The sequence below is a fragment of the Salmo salar genome, chromosome 21 (assembly GCF_965601325.2).
Source record: "Salmo salar chromosome 21, fSalSal1, whole genome shotgun sequence".
Taxonomy (NCBI): Eukaryota; Metazoa; Chordata; class Actinopteri; order Salmoniformes; family Salmonidae; genus Salmo; species Salmo salar.
Genome location: NC_138311.1, coordinates 22,398,820 through 22,407,339, shown reverse-complemented (window position 1 = coordinate 22,407,339; position 8,520 = coordinate 22,398,820). Strand labels below are relative to the sequence as shown.

The window sequence follows — 8,520 nt, the reverse complement described above, 5'->3', positions numbered from 1 at the left end:
TTTTTCCCCTGCCCCGCTACAAAGTTTCTCCCTGCAGGCAGTCACTGAGTCCATGGTGCTAAAGGAGCTCCTGAAACTTGACCCCAAAACACCATCTGGGTCAGATGGTTTAGACCCTTTCTTCTTTATTAAGATTGCTACCTCTATAATCGCCGAGCCTTTACTCCTACCTTTTTAACTTGTCTCTCCTCTCTGGGGAGGTTCCCATTGCTTGGAAGACAGCCATGGTTCGTCCTTTACTTAAAAGGGGAGATCGAGCTGATCCAAACTGTTATAGGCCTATTTCTATTTTGCCCTTTTAATCAAAAGTGTTGGAAAAACTTGTCAATAATCAACTGACTGACTTTCTTGATGTCTATAGTATTCTCTCTGGTATGCATTCTGGTTTCCGCTCAGGTTATGGATGTGTCACTGCAACCTTAAAGGTCCTCAATTAGGTCACCATTGCCCTTGATTCTACGCAATGTTGTGCTGCTATTTTTATTGTCTTGGCCAAAGCTTTTGATACGGTAGACCATTCCATCATTGTGGGCCGGCTAAGGAGTGTTGGTGTCTCTGAGGGGTCTTTGGCCTGGTTTGCTAACAAGCTCTCTCAAAGAGTGCAGTGCATAAAGTCAGAAAATCTGCTGTGTCAGCCACTGCCTGTCACCAAGGAAGTACCCCAAGGCTCAATCCTAGGCCCCACGCTCTTCTCAATTTACATCTACAACATAGCTCAGGCAGTAGGAAGCTCTCTAATCCATTTATATGCAGATGATACAGTCTTATACTCAGCTGGCCTCTCCTCGGATTTTGTGTTAAACGCTCTACAACAAAGCTTTCTTAGTGTCCAATAAGCTCGATGGGGCTGCAGTGGAGTGGGTTGAGAGATTGAACTTCCTTGATGTCCACATCACCAACAAACTATCATGGTCCAAACACAGCAAGACATTTGTGAAGAGGGCACAACACAACATTTTGCCCCTCAGGAGACTGAAAAGATTTGACATGGGTCCCCAGATCCTCAAAAAGTTCTACAGCTGCACCATTGAGAGCATCCTGACCGGTTTCCTCACCGCCTGGTATGGGAACTGCTCGGCATCTGACCGTAAGGCGCTACAGAGGGTAGTGCGTACGCCCCAGTACATCACTGGTGTCATAGACTTGTATACTAAGCGGTGTCAGAGGAAAGCCCTAAAAATTGTCAAAGACTCCAGTCACCCAAGTCATAGACTCTCTGCTACCGCATGGCAAGCGGTACTGCAGCGCCAAATCTGGACCAAAAGGCACATACTTATCAACAGAACAAACCTGGTCATCCCTACTGCTTCTGATCTGGATGACTCACTAAACATACGTTTCATTTGTAAACTATATCTGAATGTTGGAGTGTGCCCCTGGCTATCCGTAAATCAGAAAAACTAGAAAATGGTGACATCGGGTTTGCTTATTATAAGGATTTGGAAATGCTTTATACTTTTACCTTTGATACTTTAGTATATTTTAAAACAAATACTTTTAGACTTGTAGAATTTTACTGGGTGACTTTTGCTTTTGTCATTTTCTATTAATGTATCTTTACTTTTACTCAAGTATTACAATTGGTTACTTTTTCCATCACTGCCTACATGTACAAATTACCTTGACTAACCTGTACCCCCGCACATTGACTCAGTACCGGTACCCCCTGTATATAGCCTCGTTATTGTTATTTTATTGTATTACTTTTTATACTTTTTTACTTTAGTTTATTTGGTAAACATTTTCTTAACTCTTTCTTGAACTGCATTGTTGGTTAAGGGCTTGTAAGTAAGCATTTCACAGTAAGGTCTAAACCCTTTGTATTCGGCGCATGTGACAAATAAAGTTTGATTTGCCTTGATGACAGCTTTGCACACTCTTGGCATACTCTCAACCAGCTTCATGAGATAGTCACCTGGAATGCATTTCAATTAACAGGTGTACCTTGTTTAAAAGTTTATTTGTGGAATTTCTTTCCTTCTTAATGTGTTTGAGCCAATCAGTTGTGTTGTGACAAGGTAGGGGTGGTATACAGAAGATAGGCCTATTTGGTAAAAGACCATGTCCATATTATGGCAAGAACAGCTCAGAGAATCAACGGTCAGTCAATACGGAACATTTCAAGAACTTTGAAAGTTCCTTCAAGTGCAGTCGCAAAAACCATCAACTGCTATGATGAAACTGGCTCTCATGAGGACCGCCACAGGAAATGAAGACCCAGAGTTACATGCTGACCACACCGCTCGCGTTGCAAAATAAATTCACACATACACGTTATTCAATCATTGCACCCACACTGCCCGCGCGCGGGGGGTACTGAACCAAACGGAAGACTGGACAAGATGGACAGATGGACATTTCCCTGTTGATGGGACACTGAGCACAGAAAGACTGGAACCAGGAGCTCATTGCGAAGAGGAAACTTACGAGCTTGGGCGTGGCGTAGTGTTTAGCCAGAGCAAGGAGTCTGGGTAGCGAGGCAAAGGTATTGGTGTCTGACTGTAAGAAAGCGCTATTCAGCAGGAGTTTAATCCCATTTACCATAAAACACACCGAACAGTAACATAGAGCCTCACAGTATACAACTGTTTTTGCTATTCATGACACTGAAATCTTTCTGGGACTTACTTTAGATTTTGACTCTCATTGAGTTGTCAGTGCTGCTATGTGTTGAAAATCATTTAAACTATTATTGCTCACAATTGTATTACATTGAGTACATCTTACTGTTATTCACAAAATGTGTCTGTTTCAATTGTAGCTCATCATGTTTTTATCTAAAGTACAAGTAAAATATTGTGAAGAACAAATCCAAACCACATAGTTATAACTCTATCTTCTGTGATGCCATAATTACAAATGTTCAGATTACAGATTGTGATTACATAGAATTCATGCATCTCTGTCTATGTGCAGTGAAGTTAATCTGTTCCGTGCAGAACATAATCTGTATTAGAAATGTATTGATGTTTTAGGCCATCATAGATTTGCCTAGAATGCTGGGCTTTTTGTTGGGCAGATTATCACATTGTGTGATGAGAAATGCACCCAGTTGCAGAGGAGGGGAGGAATTGCTCTGCCTGCAAGGCTCTGATAACAGGAGCGAAAATGGCATCTTCGTTAGAGAAAGTAAATTAAATTGACAGGGCTTGGTGTTTAAAATAGCTGGGACAGAGGGGCAGAGCCTTGACTGATAGGCAGCTTCCCAAATCTCTGATGTTTATCAGTTCTTTGAGAGTGCAATTTTAGCAGCATTTTAGTTATCAGGATCTTTGTGCTGTAAGTATTTCATCTCTCTGTAGCATGGTCATTCAAGCACACAAAAACATATTTTTTAGTATATCATTCATACTGACTCAAACATCATTCTCATGGTATGTATCCTTGTTTGTGTTTCTTGTACTGTAATTATGCCACCATCCTAAGGCTTAGCATTGAAGCTAGTTTAGGTAATAATACCATGGCTACCTCATCATCTCCAGTTCCCAATTGGATCATTCAACCCCTACATCTCCTCTGAAATTCTTACCCAAGTCATTGCTGTAAATTACAATGTGTTCGAATTCAACTTGGTATACTACTGAGGGTTAATTAAACTTCTGACTTAGTGAAAGAAATCATACAGTATTATATTGCCGTACCATTTCATCATTTTAATTACTGTTTTTTCGATTGTTCATAAAACTACTTAATTGCTAATCCCTTGTCTCTCCCTCTGGAGCACGTCGACACTGACTCAAATATGATATTCCCATAGGAAAGTGTATTATGAAGGCTCTCTTGGTTCATCAACGCTAACTGGAGGGTCTTATTACATTATACAACACTAAGCTGAGCAAAACCAAACTTAATATATGATGCACTTTAAACCAAGATTAAAATTTCCTCAGCTAACAGTGGTATTGAACCAGGCTGATGTTGTCTACATCCAATGAATAACAGTCAGAGTTTCTTTAGGTGTATTAGAGTATTAAGTCAACATTTTATGTGATACCCCCTTCCACCTAATCTCATTCACAACAAGGTTACCGTCCACCTTCCTCACTCAGAATAAACAACAGGGAACAGACCTCTGCTCTCAGCATCTGTGGCAAAAAAAAAATGTTTTTACGTATATCTGAAAACTCATCAAAATGTAAGCAATTTCCCTGCTGATGGACTTTCATATCATCATCAGTCAGAGAAGTCTCACCTGAACATTTCTGCCATCAATATGTCAGAGATATTTTGTGCGAGTCTTCTTTTGAATGCTGGTGTGATGAGCTGTGATGGTGATGGATATTTGGAGCGGTTCTTTTCCGCACTCTTACAGGGCCTAATTTCACCAATGGAAAATGTCCACATGTACATATTCTGTGAGTACTCTTGTTGAAATGCAATGTTCAACTGTAATGGATGTGTTAAAAACAATAGGAGATAAAAGGGTGCAATTTCCAGAAAAACAAATCTAAGCCATAAAACTCAAAGGATCAGGAACTCTGAAATAATCCCATCCCGTGGCCCAACTTTATAATAATAATAAAAACATGTAAACCCCACAGATTCCCCAGATGTGTGTTTAATCCATGATAGAGACCTTGGGATAAAGGTGAGACAAGTGGGTAAATTAGTTTGTTCGAGATCCAGCCATGGGACAATTTTTTTTTTATTGAGAGAATGGTCGGGTGCCTGGAACATAATTAGAAATGATTTGTAGACTGCAAATTGCTGCAAAAAGCTACAAAAATAAATAATGTTTGAGCAAAACAAAATAATTTAAAATCTTGCTTACATTTGTATCACTTGTCTGGTTCGAAATATATAATGTATTGACTTATACAAACAGGGTCTGTACGAATTACAATGACTAATACCTGCAATTTAGTTGCAATTTGTCAGTTGATGATATATATTTTTTCAGCTGCAAATTACCCTGAAAGGTGGCACTTGATGTCCAGATGTATGTTAATTTGGTCACCAACCCATGATCTGTCACTTTAAATGTTCTGGCAATTCCAGAACAGCTACGAGTACGTTGACGTCACTAACTTTTACCAGCAGCTCTGTGTTGAGGAGATGAGCGGACGGAATAAGAGTGTGTTGATGTGATATCGCCGAGGACCATTTTACAGGACAGCCTGATAAGTATCGTGTTGTTAGGTAAGTTGATATTTTTCATGCATCTTTGGCTAACACTTTTCAACAGTTTTGTGTTCGGATGCTTAGTCGCATCATGTTTGTGTAACATTTTTGTTGTTTACTGTTCAAAACACTTTCGCGCAGCCTAGTGAAGAATAATGATTAACTTCTTGCAAGTGCAACATGTCTACATTTATTTTAGGCCATTCTATGTTAACCACATCCACATTTTGCATGGTGATGTTGTCAAGAAACTTTGCACCGCGTGCGGACAGACAGGTTATTTTTGCTTCAACACGGATGCGGAACGTCAAGTGCAAGTATAATTGAAAGTTTGACTAATGGGAGACATAACGTCACGGGAAGGCAGCATCGCCAATTCGGTAATTAGAATTATGTGCGACAACTGCATGCATATAAATCAAGACACCAGCTTAGTGTTTCAGTTGTTTTTTATTTTCATTGCTGCAGTTTATAGAGACCAGTTATAACTCTGTTATTACATAGTCATTTTCACTCTGATATACTGCTTAAAAGCATTTGTTTATCGATTTTTCAGACTTTCAGATATCAAACATGTCATTGCCATCCAAATTAAACATTCCACAGCTTATTAATAAAATAGTATTGCTTTTACTACTAGTTTACTACTAACGTTACTAGGACCTGTTTTCAATAATGGTGATATTTCTGTTTGCAGATGTCCCGTTAATAATCGTTGTCACTCAGCAAGCTTTATTTTTCACGCTGTTCACTATGGTGCCTTCACTTCACAAGCCTATTGCTACTTGATGGACAATGCTTTGTACTATTTCCTCCATGGGGGAAGTATTTTGTCATATAATTGGATCACACATCCAGTGGTTGGGCAGTGTAGAGATTGCACAAATACTTTGGGCACTGCAGTTCTCACCTTACGAGCAAAAGAGGAAGTCTGAATGGAAATGACATTCAGTCATTTTCCTCTCAGAAAGAACAGATTTAGGCTTTTTTTGTCAGATTTAACTCTGTCCACTAGACTAGAGGACATGTGGTTAGTGTAAGCATGTCTTTGTTGGCATATTTCACATGGTAAAAGTACTGTCCTATTCACCTGCCATGTCTCATACATAATTTCTATTGATGTAGATTTTGATCACTGAAATAGTATTGTCTCTGTGGTTGTTTGATGAATTGATTGACTGGTTTATTAGGAAATATCTCCACCTCTCAAACAGTGTGGGCTACACACTGCCCATTACCCGAGAAACAAGGATATCTACAGTATATAGCCTACCGTATCTGGGAAAACAATGTTTCCATTGTGATGAACTTGTTTTGGTAAAGTGCAACCAACTATTTCCCAAGCCTTGTTTCAGTTCTAAGATTTCAGAAGATGCTTTTGTTCATCTCATCACATGTTCCATTTTGTTAACACACATTTTAGTCAATCCCAGTTTGGCCCTTATGTAGCAGAAGCCTACTGGAAACTGATATTTTCAGCTTTTTGTGTGTGCTGCTTGAGCAGCTCATAATGCCATGTGTGATGCCTTTAGGCTTTTATTGTACACAGTTAATTCAGAATTAAATTAAGGTCATAATATAAGCAAGGCGACAAAAAAAAGCGATCTTATTCAGCTAAACTCCCTGAACTGACATGTAGGCTACAGTGTCACCGCAGCTTGGTTCCTCTGGGTTTAGGAACGTTCTGCTGAATTATACCATTCTGATTATTGCTGAGCTCTGTGAAGAATGCACTTAAAACAAGTCAAGCGCTGTCAGTCAGTTGTGTGTTGTTGTCTGCAATGGCACTTGGTTGAAGTACAGTAGAGGGATGATAATCACAGTAATTTAGGTTGACACAGGTTTGGTAGAGTTACTCAACAGTTGACTGTGCAGATCTGATCATAGGCATATAGGTTAACTCAAAGTTGTCCTTTTCGTTCTCTTGCTTCCTAGATCTTAGTCTTGACTAACCTAAATGTTTTTTGGTAATTTGATTCATCACATTTTTTCTGATGTTTGAAATGTTAGAGAATGCTGTCTGGCAATAATTGTCTTCAAAATGTCATTTTAGACGGTGGCTAATTGATACGTTTTTAGGGTTGGGTAGTATCCAGATTTTCATATCTTCATACAGTCCTTCTGTCATATCGGGATATACGGTATTACCGGTTTAGTACACAAGGGGACACCAAAAAATGCAGAAAAAGCCTATTGGGAGGCTATTACCAGAATGCAAACAAAATTAGCACAAGTAATAGTGAATTTCCATGGTAGCTGCTAGTGTTGCAAAATTCCGGGAACTTTCAATAAATTCCCTGGTTTTCCTGAAATCCCGGTTGGAGGAAACCTGGAATCAGGAGGGCATAAGCAGGAAATCTGGAATCTTCCGAACAGGATTTCTGGAAAGGATTTATTGAAAGTTCCCAGAATTGTGCAACCCTAGTAGCTGCTACCTAAATATGCAAATTGAATAAATGAATTGCAAAGACAGGCAATCCAGCTCACAAAGTTAAACATACAGTGCATTCGGAAAGTATCTAGACCCCTTGACTTTTTCCACATTACAGCTTTATTCTAAAATAGCAAAAAAAAATCCCCCTCATCAATCTACACACAATACCCCATAATGACAAATCATAAGCGCTATCGTGCATAAATTTATTTTGTCCCCCTGCACCAAATGCAAATCACGACACGCAGGTTAAAATATCAAAACAAACTCTGAACCAATGACATTAATTTGGGGACAGGTCGAAAAGCATAAAAAATGTATGGCAATTTAGCTAGTTTGCTTGCACTTGCTAGCTAATTTGTCCCATTTACCTAGCTTGCTGTTGCTAGCTAATTTGTCCTGGGATATAAACATTGAGTTGTTATTTTACCTGAAATGCCCAAGGTCCTCTACTCCGACAGTTAACCACACATAAAACGGTCAACCGAATTGTTTCTAGTCATCTCTCCTCCTTCCAGGCTTTTTCATCTTTGAACGTATATGGTGATTGGCATCTACACTTTCCTAGTACTACAACGACAACCGGCAAAACAGTTCGTCTTTCAATCACCCACGTGGGTATAACCAATGAGGAGATGGCACGTGGGTACCTGCTTCTATAAACCAATGAGGAGATGGGAGAGGCAGGACTTGCAGCGCGATCTGCATCAGAAATAGGAATGACTTCTATTTTAGCCCTTGGCAACGCAGACGCTCATTGGCGTGCGCGAGCAGTGTGGGTGCAATATTTGAATAACATATATTCCTAAATGTATTTTGCAACGCTCGCGCACGCGTCACGAGCGGTGTAGTCAGGGTATTAGACATCAGGTATCCTATGGAAAGGGGAAGGGCCACAGTCTGGTTGTTACACCAGAAGTTAATGGTAATCTGTAGGAGGAATGTATATGGTGGAGTCAATTAAG

At 39.7% G+C, this 8,520-nt stretch overlaps 1 protein-coding gene across 2 annotated transcripts in view; it reads left to right on the top strand.

Moving 5' to 3' along the window:
• Positions 1-5,018: 5,018 nt before the first annotated feature.
• gulp1a (GULP PTB domain containing engulfment adaptor 1a) overlaps positions 5,019-8,520 on the top strand; it is a 167,372-nt gene continuing 163,870 nt past the window's right edge. For both annotated transcript variants that reach the window (XM_045704528.1, XM_045704531.1), the window contains exon 1: positions 5,019-5,139. The gene's annotated coding sequence lies outside the window, so the exon portion shown is untranslated. The remainder of the gene's footprint in view (positions 5,140-8,520) is intronic.